Source organism: Amblyraja radiata, chromosome 30 (genome assembly GCF_010909765.2).
Source record: "Amblyraja radiata isolate CabotCenter1 chromosome 30, sAmbRad1.1.pri, whole genome shotgun sequence".
Classification (NCBI taxonomy): domain Eukaryota; kingdom Metazoa; phylum Chordata; class Chondrichthyes; order Rajiformes; family Rajidae; genus Amblyraja; species Amblyraja radiata.
This window is the reverse complement of record NC_045985.1, coordinates 14,480,769-14,498,143: the sequence shown is the minus strand read 5'-3', so window position 1 is coordinate 14,498,143 and position 17,375 is coordinate 14,480,769. Positions and strand designations below refer to the sequence as shown.

The 17,375-nt window shown below is 45.0% G+C and overlaps 1 protein-coding gene and 1 non-coding gene across 4 annotated transcripts in view; one reads left to right on the top strand and one right to left on the bottom strand.

Moving 5' to 3' along the window:
- The window catches only part of LOC116990128 (zinc-binding protein A33-like), a 1,164,093-nt gene that overhangs the window by 602,963 nt on the left and 543,755 nt on the right, over positions 1 to 17,375 (top strand). The window lies entirely within an intron of this gene.
- LOC116990255 lies at positions 1,379 to 1,570 on the bottom strand. The gene has a single exon (XR_004416499.1). It is a non-coding gene; the product is annotated as a U2 spliceosomal RNA (small nuclear RNA).

The window sequence follows — 17,375 nt, the reverse complement described above, 5'->3', positions numbered from 1 at the left end:
GGTCTGTTCTGTTTGGCCAACCCTTGAATGGGCATGTGACACTATCTGGTGTTATAACCATGTTGTCCCATCGCAGTAGATGGGAGAGCTGGCTCTTTGTGTTGATGTAAGGCCACCAGCATGTCCATCTTCAGGGTAGGCTGTTCCAGGGTGAATGACCTGGCTGGTGATCATCCCCTAAGGTATGTCAGGATTTCACTGACATCCCAATTTGGGTGTACCTATTTCTGGGGAATGGATTGATATACCTCTCCTGTATCTGATCACCAGTGAGCGGTACCCAAGTTGAGTAGGCTAACAGAACATGTCCTTCATTGTGGTGAAGACCTGCCAGGAGCTCCAGTACAGTTTTTTGTTATAGTTGAATGTGTAATTCCTGTTTTGGAAAACAGTGTACCATTTCTTGATGCTCCTCAGGTATGTTCCCTAGGATATGCGACGGAATGCTGTCATCAGGTTGATAGTGCTGTTGATCCAAGCACAGCAATGGTCTTCCCAATTCTGCAATTCTTTTAATGACCATGTCGAGGATCACTGGGAACCATGCTTGTGGACTTGGTCCACTGTAATTTGCGTAGTACCCGACTGATGAAGCCGTAGTACCTATTGAAGAGGTAGAAGGTAAGGAAAACATAGAGATTAGGTTCCCCCCACCCCTCAATACGCGGGAATGTCTCCATTGCCGCTGCCTTGAGATTGGTTTCATGTGACGTAAGTTAGTACGTGGTGATTTAATTGGATATAAGGAATCGATATCTGGTGTCGATATTGCTTAGTGATTTCAGCAAATATTTTTGGTTTAAATGTATGTTTACAGTATTTAGCTCACCTGATAGGTGAGTTACTGATGGTCAAACATGTTTGCGACATACGGTTTCCAATTGTTAATAAATTGTCACCTAATATCGATGTTCTCCGCCCAAGTGGTTTGGTATATGCCACCACTGTGATGTTGTTATCTTATGAACGAACATGCAAATTTGGTGGATTACTGAGCAAATGCTTCACTAGAATTAAGTAAGTTAATATATAACATGTTTAAGTCAATTCATATTGGCATTAAGTATTACAAGCTCAGTAACACATCAGGACACATAAGATGTTACTCAAAACAGGTGGAAGTGTACAACCATAATCCTTCCTGCCGATAAATTCCATGATAACACTACAGATTAATCCATTTGCCCCCATATTACAGGTATGGAGATAGTTTTGAACACTAGTATCTCAGCTCATAGGAAAGGTACAAAGTTCAGTAGCTGGTATTCCCAATTACTTTGCCACGTAGTTGATTGGTGGTTAATGCACCATGACTGATAGTCTTAATGAATACCAGATAACAACGTTGTGGATGGTCAACGTAAATATCTGGATATATATTTTGTGCACCGTTCCCAGAGGCACTGCAATACTGGGTCGATGCGTGGAGTGGACGGAGCAAGCCCCTATTCCATCTCCCTGTTCCAAAATTCAATTTAATATATGGTCCCTAGATAAGGGACGTATCAGATTATTAAACTGATAAGAACAGATACTACACTTGATCTTAGCCAAAAGGCCGAGAAGCGATGCAGCTAAAGCTGTATCCAAGGATAGTTTGTCGTTAATATATAGACATGCCATGACGGAATGTTTCTAAGTGTCAGGGCTAGTTGATTCTGGATAACTTTGACTTAAATGCCGCAACGCTCATCATGATTACTCCATCCAGGTAATTGCGGTAGCTCCGAAACTTATATGAGAAGGTACTGAATAGTGTGCATCTTCAAGGTCGATGTCTACCATAAAGTATCCTTGGATCCATGGTAGTAGTTACAAATCCCATGAATGGGTACACCTGGTGAAATACTCAAGTGGTTTATCAACGATGGTGCGACATTCACCATCGTGGGAGGGTAGACCACTTGGGGTGCTTGCTGAATTGGTGGCAAGATATTAATTCTATTCCCCTTGTATTTATTTTTTGGTATATAACTACCAAGAGTGATAGCTTCCTAACCAGGCGTGATTCATCCACCCCTTGTTAGTACAACCCTTAACCTTTATGTGATGGTAGGAACCATACTTATCTGTCTTCATTGTTGTTTTCTTCGGTTTCTGGTTCCTTGTTCTTGTAGGGACGATGTTTGTTGGGGGGTGGCGCATTTTCCCCTGGGGCCTGCTCTGGGCCGTGGCCTAAAATGCTACGGGTTTGGCATGCAGGCCCCGAGCTTTCACCAGTACCATGAGGTAGACGCCCCTGGTGGACACGTAGAGGTACTGCTGTCTGGTTTAGTGTGGTGCTCATTCCAGACTCTGCCCTCTTGTGCCGAATAGTTTGAACACTTCGTCCAGTTTTTTAGGACTGGTTTGGTAAGTGCCAGGTAGCAGGATCTGTGCTTGTGAGGTCGGCGTTCTCATAGTCCTGTTAATTTCATAGATTGAGGGCAGGTTTGTGAGTTCATTTCAGAAGTTATGAGGTATACAGTTGAACAGTAGGGTCAGGTGTTTTGCCATACTACCCTGCCCTGCTGGAATGAGCAGGTGGACATGATAGCCGACGTCAGGGTACCAAATGCATTTTTAAAATATTTAGGTTAAATGCGCTGCTCAATGTATCCCCCAATAATGGCGGGCACTTTGAGTAAATGCAATTTAGGGGAGGCGTGATAAAACCAACGCCTCATGGCTACCTGTCTTGGAGAGGTTTTTTGGAAAAGACAGGTAGTAAGCTGGCCATCAGTTGAGACTGAAAAGCCATCTCGCTAGTGGTGGAGCCACATAGCGGCCACACCCAGCAGCTCTTCCTGATCCTGTACCTCAAGCATACTCCCGATATTGTTCAGCCAGTGACCCCTCTTCATGACCAGCCCAGCCACTGGTCACCCCAAAGCTAACCACACTAAGGAGGAAGCGATGGGCAGTGCCTAGGCACTGTGGAGGGTATGCCGGAACCCCCAGCGAGACTGCCCCTCACGTAGCGTGTCTCGCAGGAGCTCCTGCTCCAGGAGCCGCTCCAGCGGCTCAGGCGGCTGTCTCTCTCCCATGCGGGTGGAGACACGTCCCCTCCGACAAGTCGGAAGCCACCGGCCGGATGCCTCTTCGGATGGCTGAACATCCAGCCCGCAGCTCAGGCACTAGCGGGACTGGCCGCGGCGCGGTGTGGGGATAGCGTGCGCCCGGTAATTGTTCCTACCGCCTTCTTCTGGAGCTTTTGTGCCTTGTAGTAGCGAGAGCGCCCTCAAGCAGCGCGTCTCGCAGGCACCTGCTCCGTGAGCCGCTCCAACGGCTCAGGCGGCTCTCTCTCCCCCCGTGCGGGTGGAGAGACGTCCCGACCGACATCGGGAAACACCTGCCAGATGCCTCTCGAGTGGCTATGCATCCAGCCCGCTGCTCAGGTACTAGCGGGCTGGCCTCGGCACGGTGTCGGAGAATCACGGAACACCGGGTAACGCTCCTACCGCCTGTTGCTGCCCCCCTTCCCCCCGACGGGAATACGTTCCTCCTTGAACGGGGACAGTTTTGTTCCAGAGCCTTTTTCTCTGCATGTAAAAAACACAAGCAGAAAAAGGCTCACCTGTAAAAGAAAACCCGACCTCAGGGTACTCACCTGACGGTCCGGTTTATTCTGTAACGGGAGAGCCTAACTCCCGTTGCAAGCCGCTGTTGCACTGCTGGCGTAATGGCGCGCCTGCGCACGTGACTCCGAAGTAAAATTAAAGGATTGGTCGGGCTAGATGCAGGAAAAAAAATTCCCGATGTTGAGGGTGTCCAGAACCAGAGGGTCATGGTTTAAGAATAAGGGGTAGGCCACTAAGAACTGAGATGAGAATAAGATTTTCACCCAGAGAGTTGTGAATCTGTGGAATTCTCTGCCACAGAAGGCAGTGGAGGCCAATTCACTGGAAGAATGCAAGATGGATTTAGTTACAGCTCTTAGGGATAACTCAACCAAAGGGAGAGAGCAGAACAGGGTACTGCGTTTGGATGATCAGTCATGCTCAAATTGAATGACGGTGCTGGCTCGAAGGGCCGAATGGCGTACTACTGCACCTATTTGTTATGCTTCTATGTTTCTCTAGTGGATCAACGTTCCACTTCGCCATAGCGCATTGCCAAACAAAATACAAACAGTTGAAGAAGTTAACTAGGTGTTAGACGCTCCTGCCTACAGAAACAATTAGTCAGACAATCTGTCCACAATCTTCCGGCCTTAAGGTCAAGCATCTTACCGCACAGTTTGATTTTTCGGTTCAGTGACTCTATTTCTGAAGGAATATCGACATGGTTTAAGATCATGTTATTTCAAACAGAATTCAACGCATCTTTAGAACATTTGAATTACTACCGATTATTAAATTAAATTTTTATATAGTTTTTGATTAGAAGGGGTGAAAAAGACATCGGGTAAAAACGGGTTAACGGGGTTTAGAGGGAAATACATCGCCATGATTGAATGGCGGAGTAGAGTCGATGCGTCGATTGGCCGAATACTGCTCCTCTTTATTTTGGTCTTACATAGGCGACTTGGGAATAATATGTGAACTGTTGCAATGATCCTATACAGTGGCGGACTGGGTCTAAAAATATTGGTTGCCATGAGACAAAGGGGGCCCCACCCACAACTACAATGCTATAATTTAACAGGGGCCCACTTGCCATCACTTGCTATCACTTCATCAGGGGCCCCACTTGCCATCGGGCAAGCTGACACGCTGGCTAGTCCGACACTGATCCTATACATGTTATACTTACCCGTATCCTTTCTGTCCAGCGAAATCTCTGTTAAAATACAAGGATTATATTTCAAGTTTGCTTGGATAACATATATGTGCCTATATTTTTGACCTGCACAGCTTCGTGAGAAACATGATTTGCAAATAATGAGATCTAGAATATAACTCTTGATTATGAGTCACCTATTATTTTTGTTTCAATCGCCATGTCTCTGAGATGAAATTATACCCTCCGCACCTGCATAGATAAGTAGGAAAATGCAAGGCATGTCGAAGATACATTTTTGGATATTCGTTCACTGCTATACTTCCTGATATAGGACCAACACACAAAGTACAGGCAATTTCAGAAATACCACACGGTACTATTGGCACAGCTCCACTAAGAAATGTGAGGTGTTGCATTTTGGGATGTCTAACATGGGCAATACCTGCACAGTGAATGGTAGGGTGTGTTGCAGAGTGCAGGTGCATGGTTCCTTAAAGATCGCGTCAGCAGTAGGCAAGGTTATCAAAAAGAGTTAGCAACATCGGCCTTCATCAGTTAGAATATTAAAATGTGGGAGGTCATGTTGCAATTTCATAGGACGTTAGTGAGACCGTGGTTAGAGTATTGTGTTAAGTTCTGGGCGCCATGTTGTAGGAAATATGTGTAGAGTCCAGAAAGATATATGAGGATTTTGCCAGGACTAGGGTGTCGAAGCTATGAGGAAATGTTGAGTGGGCTGGGACTGTTCCCTGGAGCGCAGGGGTGATCTTATAGAGCTGTAAAAAATATGAGAGGAATAGATCAGTTGGATGCACAGAGTCTCTTTCTCAGAGTAGCTGAATCGAGGTCCAGAGGACATATGTTTAAGGTGAAAGGGAAAAGATTTAACAGGAATCCCAGGGGTAACGTTTTCACACTAAGGGTGATGGGTGTATGGAGCAAGATTCCAGAGGAGATAGTTGAGGCTGGGACTATCCTGACGTTTAAGGGGCAGTTAGTCATGTACATGGTTAGGACATGTTTGGAGGGAGATGGATCAAACGGGGGAAGGTGAGGCTAGTGTAGTTGGGACACGTTTGCCGGTGCGGGCCAGATGGCCGAAGGGCCTGTTTCCAAAGTATCAGTCCATGACTCTATGACTGGTCGCGGCGCAGCGGTAGAGTTGCTGCCTTACAGCGAACGCAGCGCCGGAGACGCGGGTTCTATCCCGACTCCGGTTGCTGTCTGGAGTTTGTACGTTCTTCACGTGACCGGCGTGGGTTTTTTCCGAGATCTTCTGTTTTCTCGCACACTACAAAGACGCACAGGTTTGTACGTGAATTTGCATGTTAAATGTAATTTAAAAATTGTTCCTAGATGGTGTAGGTTAGTTGATGTGCGGGGATCGCTGGTCAGCGCGGACCCGGTGGGCCGAAGGGACTGTTTAAGTGCTGTAGCTCTAAAACTAAAAGTAAAGGTCTCTATGAAATATCTGTTCAGACTATAGTACCGCAATCTTCGAATGAGAACGTCAAACATCTTACCGCAATCTCGAAGTTTTTCTTCCTGAATGCCTATATCTGATAGAATATCGACATATCGTGAGATCATTTTATTTCATGCAGAATTCGTCACATCTTCAGAGCACTTTAAATACTAGGGAATATTATATTTAATGTTCAGCCGCATGGTTTTGTGCAAACACATATTTAAGAACTGCAGATGCTGGAAAAAGCGAAGGTGGACAAAAAATGGTGGAGAAACTCAACGGGTGAGGCAGCATCTATAGAGATTCTCTGCCTCAGAGAGCGGTGGAGGTAGGTTCTCTGGATACTTTCCAGAGAGAGCTAGACACGGCTCTTAAAAATAGCGGAGTCAGGGGATATGGGGGGAAAGCAGGAACGGGGTACTGATTGGGGATGGTCAGCCATGATCACATTGAATGGCGGTGCAGGCTCGAAGGGTCGAATGGCCTACCCCTGCACCTATTGTCTATTGTCTATCTGCTATGCCATGAAATACGTCAAAAAGTAAAGCAAAAATAACGTTGCCTCTCGAGCTTTCGGGAAAGTGTGGAACTTATAAAATGAGCAAATGTTTGCTTTAATGCTGGTGAGCAGCCGGATAAAAAAGCTTGCTGACACAGCAAGAATCTGCAATTATGGACTTTGGTGGCAAGAACAAGAAAAAAAATTAGGTCTCAGATTAGGAAATGGGAGGTGCAACGAGATATATGTGTCCTTGTACATCAGTCGATGAAAGTAAGCATGAAGGTACAGCAGGCAGTGAAAAATGCAAATGGCATGTTGGCCTTCATCGCGACAGGATTTCAGTATGTGAGCAAGGACGTCCAATTGCAGTTATACAGGGCGCTGGTGAGACCACACCTGGAGCATTGCGTGCAGTTTTTGTTTCCAAATTTGAGAAAGGATATTATTGCTGCTGGGGAAGTGCAGCATAGGTTCACCAGGTTAATTCCCGGGATGGCGGGACTGGCAGATGATGAAAGAATGGATCGACTGGACTTATATGCACTGGAAGTTGGAAGGATTAGAGGGGACTTTAGAGAAATATACAACATTAAAGGATTGGCCAGGCGAGATGCAGGAAATACAATTCCCGATGTTGAGGGTGTCCATAACCAGAGGGTCACGGTTTAAGAATAAGTGGTAGGCCACTAAGAACTGAGATGAGAAAACATTTTCACCCATAGAGTTGTGAATCTGTGGAATTCTCTGCCACAGAAGGCAGTGGAGGCCAATTCACTGGAAGTATGCAAGATGGAGTTAGTTTATAGCTCTTAGGGCTAACTGAACCAAAGGGAGAAAGCAGAACAGGGTACTGCGTTTGGATGATCATTCATGCTCAAATTGAGTGACGGTCCTGGCTCGAAGGGCCGAATGTCGTACTACTGCCCCAATTTTTATGCGTCTATGTTTCTATAGTGGATCAACGCCCCACCTCGCCATAGCGCATTGCCAAACAAAATACAAACAGTTGAAGAAGTTAACTAGGTGTTAGACGCTCCTGCCTACAGAAACAATTAGTCAGACAATCTGTCCACAATCTTCCGGCCTTAAGGTCAAGCATCTTACCGCACAGTTTGACTTTTCGGTTCAGTGACTCTATTTCTAATGGAATATCGACATGGTTTAAGATCATGTTATTTCACACAGAATTCAACGCATCTTTAAAACATTTGAAACCAATTATTAAATTTAATTTTTAATATAGTTTTTGAATAGTAGGGGTAAAAAAGACTACGGGTAAAACGCAGGATAACGGGGTTTAGAGGGAAATACATCGCCATGATTGAATGGCGGAATAGCGTCGATGGGTCGATTGGCCGAATCCTGCTCCTATTTATTTTGGTCTTACATAGGTGACTTGGGAATAACATGTGAACTGTTGCAATGATCATATACATATTATACTTACCCGCATCCTTCCTGTCCAGCGAAATCTCTGTTAAAATACAAGGATTATATTTCAAGTTTGCTTGGATAACATATATGTGCCTATATTTTTGACCTGCACAGCTTCGTGAGACACATGATTTGCAAATAATGAGATCTAGAACATTACTTTTGATTATGAGTCACCTATTATTTTTGTTTCAATCGCCAGGTCTCTGAGATGAAATTATACCCTCCGCACCTGCATAGATAAGTAAGAAAATGCAAGACATGTCGAAGATACATTTTGGATATTCGTTCACTTCTCTACCTCCTGATATAGCACCAACACACAAAGTACAGGACATTTCAGAAAGACCACACGGTACTATTGGCACAGCTCCATTAAGAAATGTGAGGTGTTGCATTTTGGGATGTCTAACATGGGCAAGACCTGCACAGTGAATGGTAGTGTGGGTTGCAGAGTGCAGGTGCATGGTTTCTTAAAAGTCGCGTCGCCAGTAGGCAAGGTTGTCAAAAAGGGTTTTATTGGAATCTGAGGGGTAACTTTTTCACACTTAGGGTGATGGGTGTATGGAGCAAGATTCCAGAGGAGATAGCAGAGGCAGGGACTATCCTGACGTTTAAGGGGCAGTTAGACATGTACATGGTTAGGACATGTTTGGAGGGGTATGGACCAAACGGAGGAAGGTGGGACTAGTGTAGTTGGGGCACGTTTGCCGGTGCGGGCAAGATGGCCGAAGGGCCTGTTTCCAAAGTACCAGTCTATGACTCTATGACTGGTCACGGCGGCGCAGCGGTAGAGTTGCTTCCTTACAGCGAATGCAGCACGGGAGACGCGGGTTCTATCCCGACTACGGTTGCTGTCTGGAGTTTGTACGTTCTCCCCGTGACCTGCGTGGGTTTTCTCCGAGATCTTCTGTTTTCTCGAACTCTACAAAGACGCACAGGTTTGCACGTTAATTGGCTTGTTAAATGTAATTAAAAATTTGTTCCTAGATGGTGTAGGTTAGTTGATGTGCGGGGATCGCTGGTCGGCGCGAACCCGGTTGGCCGAAGGGACTGTTTCCGTGCTGTAGCTCTAAAACTAAAAGTAAAGGTCTCTATGAAATATCTGTTCACACTATCGTACCGCAATCTTCGAATGTGAACGTCAAACAACTTACCGCAATCTCGAAGTTTTTCTTTTTGAATGCCTATTTCTGATAGAATATCGACATATCGTGAGATCATTTTATTTCATGCAGAATTCGTCACATCTTCAGAACAAATACAAGTGAATATTATATTTAATGTCCAGCCACATGGTTGTGTGCCCACAGATATTTAAGAACTGCAGATGCTGGAAAAATTGAAGTTGGACAAAAAATGCCGGTGAGGCAGCATCTATAGAGATTCTTTGTGGAGGTAGGTTCTCTGGATACTTTCCAGAGAGAGCTAGACAGGGCTTTTAAAAATAGCGGAGTCAGGGGATATGGGAAGAAGGCAGGAACGGGGTACTGATTGGTGATGATCAGCCATGATCACATTGAATGGCGGTGCTGGCTCGTTGGGCCGAATGGCCTACTCCTGCACCTATTGTCTATTGTCTATTGTCTATTGTCTATTGTCTATCTGCTATGCCATGAAATACGTCAAAAAGTAAAGCAAAAATAACGTTGCCTCTCGAGCTTTCGGGAAGGTGTTGAATTTCTAAAATGAGCAAATCTTTGCTTTAATGCTGGTGAGCATCCGGTTTAAAAAAGCTTGTTGACACAGCAAGAATCTACAACCAACACACGGGTTGCACTAGAGATCAGGGTCGAGCCTGAGTCTCTGGAGTTGTGGTAAGTGATGGCTTACCACAACTCCAGTTTTGTACTTGCGTTTATTTGGAACAGGCGGGTGCATACACTGCAGCAATCAGACGGATATAATTCAACACTGTTTACATTTCATCACCATACGATAGGATGGAACTTTATTTATCCAGCAGGGAAATCGGTCTGCCAACATGTCATGAAACACGACAAGTTATTTGAAACATTCAACGAAAGTGACGAGTGCAAGGAGTATGGATGTGGAAAGATTCGGGGGGAGAGGGAAGCGTCAGTCTACCCCACGACAGAAAGTGGAGGTGTTGTACAGTTCGATAGCTACAGGAAAAAATATATCTCCTGTGTCGTTCAGTATTGCATCTTTGATGAAGGTACTCCTCGGGTTGATCAATCTGCCATGGAGGGCGTGAGATCTATTGTCTAAGATGCTCCGACGTTTGAGGAACATCATCCCCTCCAAGACCACTTCCCATGAATCAAACTCCTCCGCCAGGACGGAGCCAGCATTCCTAATGAGCTTGTTAATCCTATTAGCGTCCATGGCGTTCGCTCAACACACGGCAGCGAATGTGATGATACAATGATACAATTAATTTCTTGTCATTTGAACCTCATTGAGGTTCAAACGAAATTTGGTTTCTGCAGTCATACACACAAGTAGAAAAAACCAAGACACAACACAATTTACACAAACACCCATCACAGCGAATCTCCTCCTCGCTGTGATGGAAGGCAAAGTCTTATCTCTCCCCTGCACTCCCCATTCTCCTCCCGATGTCAGAGTCAAAGCCCCCGGTGGGCGATGGTAAGTCCCACGGCCATTAATCCCGCGCCGGGCGATGCAAGGCGGGGCTCCGGGTCTTGATGTTGGAGCCCCCGGCGGGCGCTCGCAAGTCCCGCGGCCATTTAAAGCCGCGCCGGGCGATGCAAGGTCATCCTCAACCGCGCAACGCGGGCGGGAGAAGTCGCCGTTGCGGAAGCCCCGAAAATATGGCACTGGATCAACAAAGGCGTTGACCACACCTCTGTACTCAGCTTCCTTCCACTCACTGATGCAGCCCACAATTGCAGAGTCACCCGAAAATATCTGCAGGTGGCAGGAGTCCGAATTGTTTTCATTGCCTCTTCTACACGCTGTACAAATGACCAGTTAATATCAAACGCTCGTTGTATACATCGATTTGACGACAACTTTCAATTCTGCTCGCAAACACGCTATTGTCTACTGATGTAACTAGTAAATATTTCTATTGGATCATTATGTTATGTTCATGTTCCTACTCGGCTTCCACCTGTGTTTATTGGTGTAATTCATAAATATTTCCATTGGTCCATCCCGATTTATTTAATGTTGTCATTGCATTGTATTCCATTGTGCATGAAATCAATAATGCAGGAAATATTTTACCAAAATTCCACCTCCGCTTATGCAAATAGCTTTGGAAATAATGCACCAGTTGCAAAATAGTAAATCATCTCGTTCTCTGCCACATTTTCTGCTCTGTTTCGCGTAGGTATTCGATGTGATACCGCCTGATATACGATTTCGACTGTATTCAATCCTGCGTGCAATACTGCAGAAAGGCATACCAATATATCAGCAGATTTCCTAAAATTAATCTCACGGCTTCAAATTGCATCCAATGTTGTAAAGAATAGTGAATGTTTTTCCATATTATCTCACCTTCACTTTCTGTCTTGCAGTCTGGCCCTGAAATCAAAGATCATATGTTCTACTATGTTAAACTCTAATATGACTCCACAGTCATATTAATGTGCCTGTCCGCGTAGCAGCCGCGGTTTTTCTTATACAAATGCCGGTTAAATATGGCCACACGGCCGAGATTTAATCGAAACTAGACCAAGGGGAACCCGTTGGCTTCCGTCCCCTCAACGCGCGGTAGCGGGGGGGTGGGGGGGTGGGGGGGCGGGGGAGGGGGCTGCAGTATCACGCACACACTAACCACCCCCCACACACACAGGGGGGAGGGTGGGAGGGGGGGAGTGGAGGGAGGTGGAGGGGAGAGGGGATGGAGCAGAGGGGACAGTAGAGGGGGAGGGAGGGAGAGGGAAGGAGAGAGGGGGAGGGAGAGGAGGGGGAAGGGTGGAGCGTGTGGGGAGAGGGGGGAATGGAGGTGGAGGGGAAGGGGAGGGGGAGGGTGATAAATGTATGAGTGGTTCAGATACGGTAGGCAATCAGATCGCCCTTCCGGCGGTGGAAATGTCAAATACTCGATGCCATAGTTTTAAGGTGAGAGTTAGAAAATTAAAAGGTTTGTGCATAGAGTGCGGTGAGTGCGTGGATCGCTCTGCCAGGGGTGGAGGTGAATACGACATCTCAGAGGTGTTCAGAAAGGCCCTTCGCTGAACATTTCAAAGAAAGACGCGCGATACGAGTGTTTAACGGATACGAATAACTATGAGGGAGCAATGCATAATTAAATCGGTAAGAATGTCCGGGGTGGGAGATTGCAACCTTCACGTGGTCCGCCCTGTTTCGACCAATGCAATCAACCCGGTGTGTACAATCAAATAAGATCAAATAGAACAAGTCTTCCTACAACTTTAGGCTGTGCACGCCACACGCACGAAGAAGAAGTAAGAAGGGCCAACTTAAGGGCCTGTCCCACGAGCATGCGACTGCATGCGGCAAGCGCGACCAAACCAGAAGCGGGGGCCGCGCCGAGGTCGAGTGAGTGACGTACGGCGTCGAGGCGGCTGCGGGCTGGCAGGCCGTGGCCGCGCGGAATTTTTGAACACGGTCAGTTTTTTTATGAACCCCGAGCGATGTCGGGACCAGCTCCGCACAACTCCATACGGCTCCGGCGATCGAAGTGGGACCGGCCCCGCGAACCGTACGGCTCAAGCGACCACGTTAGGTCGCGCTTGCCGCATGGAGTCGCATGCTCGTGGGACAGGCCCTTTAGGTCGCGCTTGCCGCATGGAGTCGCATGCTCGTGGGACAGGCCATTTACTCTCCAGCTAAATTCTTGGATGAAATTTTTGCTACAAACGTAGGAAGTAAAGTGGAATTTTCAAATAGGCATTGAAACGAAATTCGCATCCTCGTCCATAGATATTAGACACATGATGTGCGATGCTATACATCATAACTTCATTTGCGGAAACGAGAGAACTGTGCGTTGTTTTATTGACATAAAGAAATTGTTTTGGGCTTTGGACACGTGGAGGGATCTGCTTTCCAAAGCTACACTTTACTCTGTTGAGCCCACATTTCTCATTTAATCTTTGCAGCGCATTGTTCAATATTTACACAAACTGCTTTATTATTCATGTCATCACCAACGACATAATCGAGTGTAGAAATATAGCTATGCATTGAACTGCTCACCTTCAATGCGCAGCTTTTCCTTCAGAATACTAATTTCTGGAAATGCACATCAGTACAGAATTATGGATTTTTGGACAAAAGTATGCCTAATGTTATTCGGACATTTAACTGAGAACACTATCATTAATACTATTTTTTCGCGATGTTGTTTTCACATAGAGAGTGGTGAATCTCTGGAATTCTCTGCCACAGAAGGTAGTTGAGGCCAGTTCATTACCTATATTTAAGAGGGAGTTAGATGTGGCCCTTGTGGCTAAAGGGATCGGGGGTATGGAGAGAAGGCAGGTACGGGATACTGAGTTGGATGATCAGCCATGATCATTTTGAATGGCGGTGCAGGCTCGAAGGGCTGAATGGCCTACTCATGCACCTAATTTATATGTTTCTATGTTTGTAGCTATTGTTTTTATTTCGATATTCTGTAAGAGGCTTAAGAATAAGGGCTAAGCCATTTTGGACTGAGATGGGGATAAACCTTTTCACCCGGCGAGTTGTGAATCTGTGGAATTTTCTGCCACATAAGGCAGTGTAGACCAATTCACTGGATATATTAAGAGTTGGACATAACTCTAGGGCTAACTGCATCAAGGGATATCGGGAGAAAGCGGGAATGGGGGACTGATTTTGGATGATCGTATTGAATAGTGGTGCTGTTCTACTCCTACACCTATTTTCTATGTTTCTCGGTTTATATTCATATTCGTGTTTGCTAAGTAGCGGTTGAGTAGTGTACAATTAATACAAATTAGAACATGTGATTGATGTTATGAATTATAACTTCTGCTTAGTTATAGGATTTTCTCTGCGGTCTGCCTAACACGTGGGCTTGAAAAGTTGATCATAACATCAAGACGGCGTTTCCTCCGATAATCACAGATATTTACACGAATGAAGACCGTTCAATATTGTCGTCAATCACTGAACTAGAAATCCCCTTATACAATCATTTTAGTTGTTTTATTATGGTACATATTTATACTCAAATACTGCAGTCTGGGATCTCATCTACGTTACTGAATAAGCATGAAATGTATAACTAACGATTCTCTGCTGTCTTTTCGGAAATATATATGGCGCTCTTATTTAGTCTGTTCCGCGTGTCGCTTTGATTAGAAATATGTACATATTTATTCATTTCCTCCCACACTCCAAAGACGGCAAAATAATACACACAAGGCAATGAACAAAGATCGGAGATGTTTGGAAGTCAATTCATTCTACGGAATGTCCCTCCAATTAGCAAAGCAATATCAACCTGTTAAAGGTAGAGGGATACTTTGCTGAATCGTATCAATTATACGATCTTGATCAGCCTCTGACACCCCCGGTCAAATCTTTGAAAAAATAATCTATAATCCATTTATGATGGCCGATTATAATAAAAGAACCATGCTAAAATATTTTAAGGAAACCTTTTTCTGTCACAAAGTTGCCTCGAAACGACTTCCTATGTCATCCCTCGCTATTGCATTCAAAAACACTTTATGCGTGTGAATACGGACTTGAAGGAAAAATAAATCTATCGAACTGCTTTCAGTGTAGACCCTGACTATTGAACATGATAGAACCGCGCAGGCTTTTTATTTCGAATTGTTTTCGCCACAACTGTAAATTGACCGTTCTACGACACTTCCAGTTTGAAATGCACAGCCTGCTAATAGACATTTTCTCGCCCACCAATATCAAGATTGTTGATGACTGGCCAGAAGAATATTTCTCAGCAGGCAGGCTGCTGCAACAATGACGACGATAGGAGACCAATTCCGGCAAATCAACAGGTATTTAATTTGCAGTCGGAGATATTAAATAGTCATTTCCTTACCAGTGTCTTTAATGAGAAGTTGTCTCACTGTAATATAAATGTAAATATTTATATATTTCCTCCCACACTCCAAAGCCGTACAGGTTTGTAGGCTAATTGGCTTAAGTAAAATTGTAAATTGTCCCTAGTATGTGTAGGATAGTATTAGTGTACGAGGATTGCTGGTTGGTGTGCACTCGCTGGGCCGAACGGCCTGTTTCCGCGCTGTATCTCTAAACAAAACTAAACAATACTCACATTTTAGGGTATTCCTTATCTGGTAGATGTTGTCAGATTATTTGTCAGAGGTGGATATAATTATGACTTGTATAAGACATTTGGACAGATATTGGATGAAGGGTTTAGATGGCCATGGGCCAAATGCAGGCAAAGGGGACATGCCCTATTGGGTCAACATGGACAACGTGTGTCGAAGCGCCTGTTTCCATGCTTAATAGTTCTGTCTTTATCATACAGATGTCAGAGGTTCTGGGGAGAAGGCAGGAGAATGAGGTTACGAGGGAGAGGTAGATCAACCATGATTGAATGGCGGAATAGACCTGATGGGCCGATTCTTTATGACATTTATGACCTTCATATCAATTTCGAGGGTGAGAATCTATCATGTACAACGTGTACTCTTGATTGTTATTGCTCTGCTTGCTAAACAGAAAATCCTGCACTGGAATGGAAAGGCAGGGACGCCTCTGGAGACCAGCTTCTTGCATGTCTTTAGATTAATACCAATTACTGCATATCGCATTCAATTCTGTCAGCCAACTGCAGCCACCTCCCACTTTTGGTCCAGTCACAGGTGTCGAGTGCGCGTCAGGATTGAATGCCCTGGACAGTAATATACTCTACAACGAAGTGTTGACCAGTCCTCAGGAACGCCTTGGTGTCCTTTCCAAAGTTGGCACCGTTAAATATCTTCCTTAAGGTTTTAAATGTCGGTCATTGTCAGAGATACTTAAACGTTTTTAAAATTAGTTTTATATATTAAGACATTGGAAAACACGGAAAGTTACAGTTACTTCCAAACAACTTAACCCACTCGTAGTTGAATAATATCTGGAGATTTTCTAAAATAAATAAAATAACAAACCATTTGTTCAAAATTGTTTCTCCAGCTACTGACTGTGCACGATCCTGCTTACTTGACCGTAAGCGAGTAACATGTCATAATAAATTGATAAGACGCCATTGGGTTCCAAAGATATCAGATGTAGGTATTCCACGTGAATTACACACATTGTGTCAAATATCACTTACTGCAAGCAAGGCTCAGTATTTTGCATTCTGAAATGAGGATCGGAAAATATATTTCAATTTTGAAAGCAATTGAATTGAATGAATTGAATAAATTGTATTTGCCTAGTGTGTATACATACAATGAATTTGCCTTGGTGCTTTGCTCGCAAGTAACAAAACGATATACAGTAGAATTTTAATTAAAAATAAAACATTATAACTTAAACATGTGAAGAATGAAATAAAATACCAGAGCCCAAGGAGGCGACAGATTTTTGGCCTTTGAGTAGAGCTACTGCACGTGGAGCTAAACTGTTTTTGTGTCTGGCTGTGGCGGCTTTGACAGGCCGGAGTCGCCTATCAGGGGGAAGGGCTTCAAAGAGTTTGTGGCCTGGGTGAGAGGGATCAGAGATAATCTGGCATGAACACTTCCTGGTCCTTGCGGTGTACGGTTGGTCGATGGGGGAAGGTTGCAGCTAACAATCTTCTCGGCTGATCTAATGATGCGCTGCAGACTCCGGATGTCATGCTTAGTGGCCGAGCCAAACCAGATCATGATTGAGAAGGTGAGAACATACGCCATCATGGCAGTTTAAAACGGAACCACCATTGCCTGCGAGAAATCGTGTTTCCTCAGCTGCCGCAGGAAGGACATCCTCTGTTGGGCCTTTTTTTAAATTGTGGAATCGATGCTGCCCCCCGTTTAAGGTCCATGGAGATGATGGTGCCAAGAAACTTAAATGACTCTACAGACGTGAATGTGGTGTTGTTGATGGTGAATGGGGAGAGGGGAGGGGGAGCTCTCCTGAAGTCTACAATCAATTCCACTGTAGACTTCAGAGCATTGCATTCCAGATTGCTGCGATGGCACCATGACGCCAGCTGTGTCACTTCCTGTCTGGAGGCAGATTCCCCCACCTCCTGGATCAGTCGAATCATAGTTGTGTCGTCCGCCAACTTGAGAAGCTTGACAGAGGAGTCGGTGGATGTGCAGGCGCTTGTGCAGAACGAATAAAGGAGAATCCCTTCCCGCAGCCGTGCGGTGCTCCTATGTT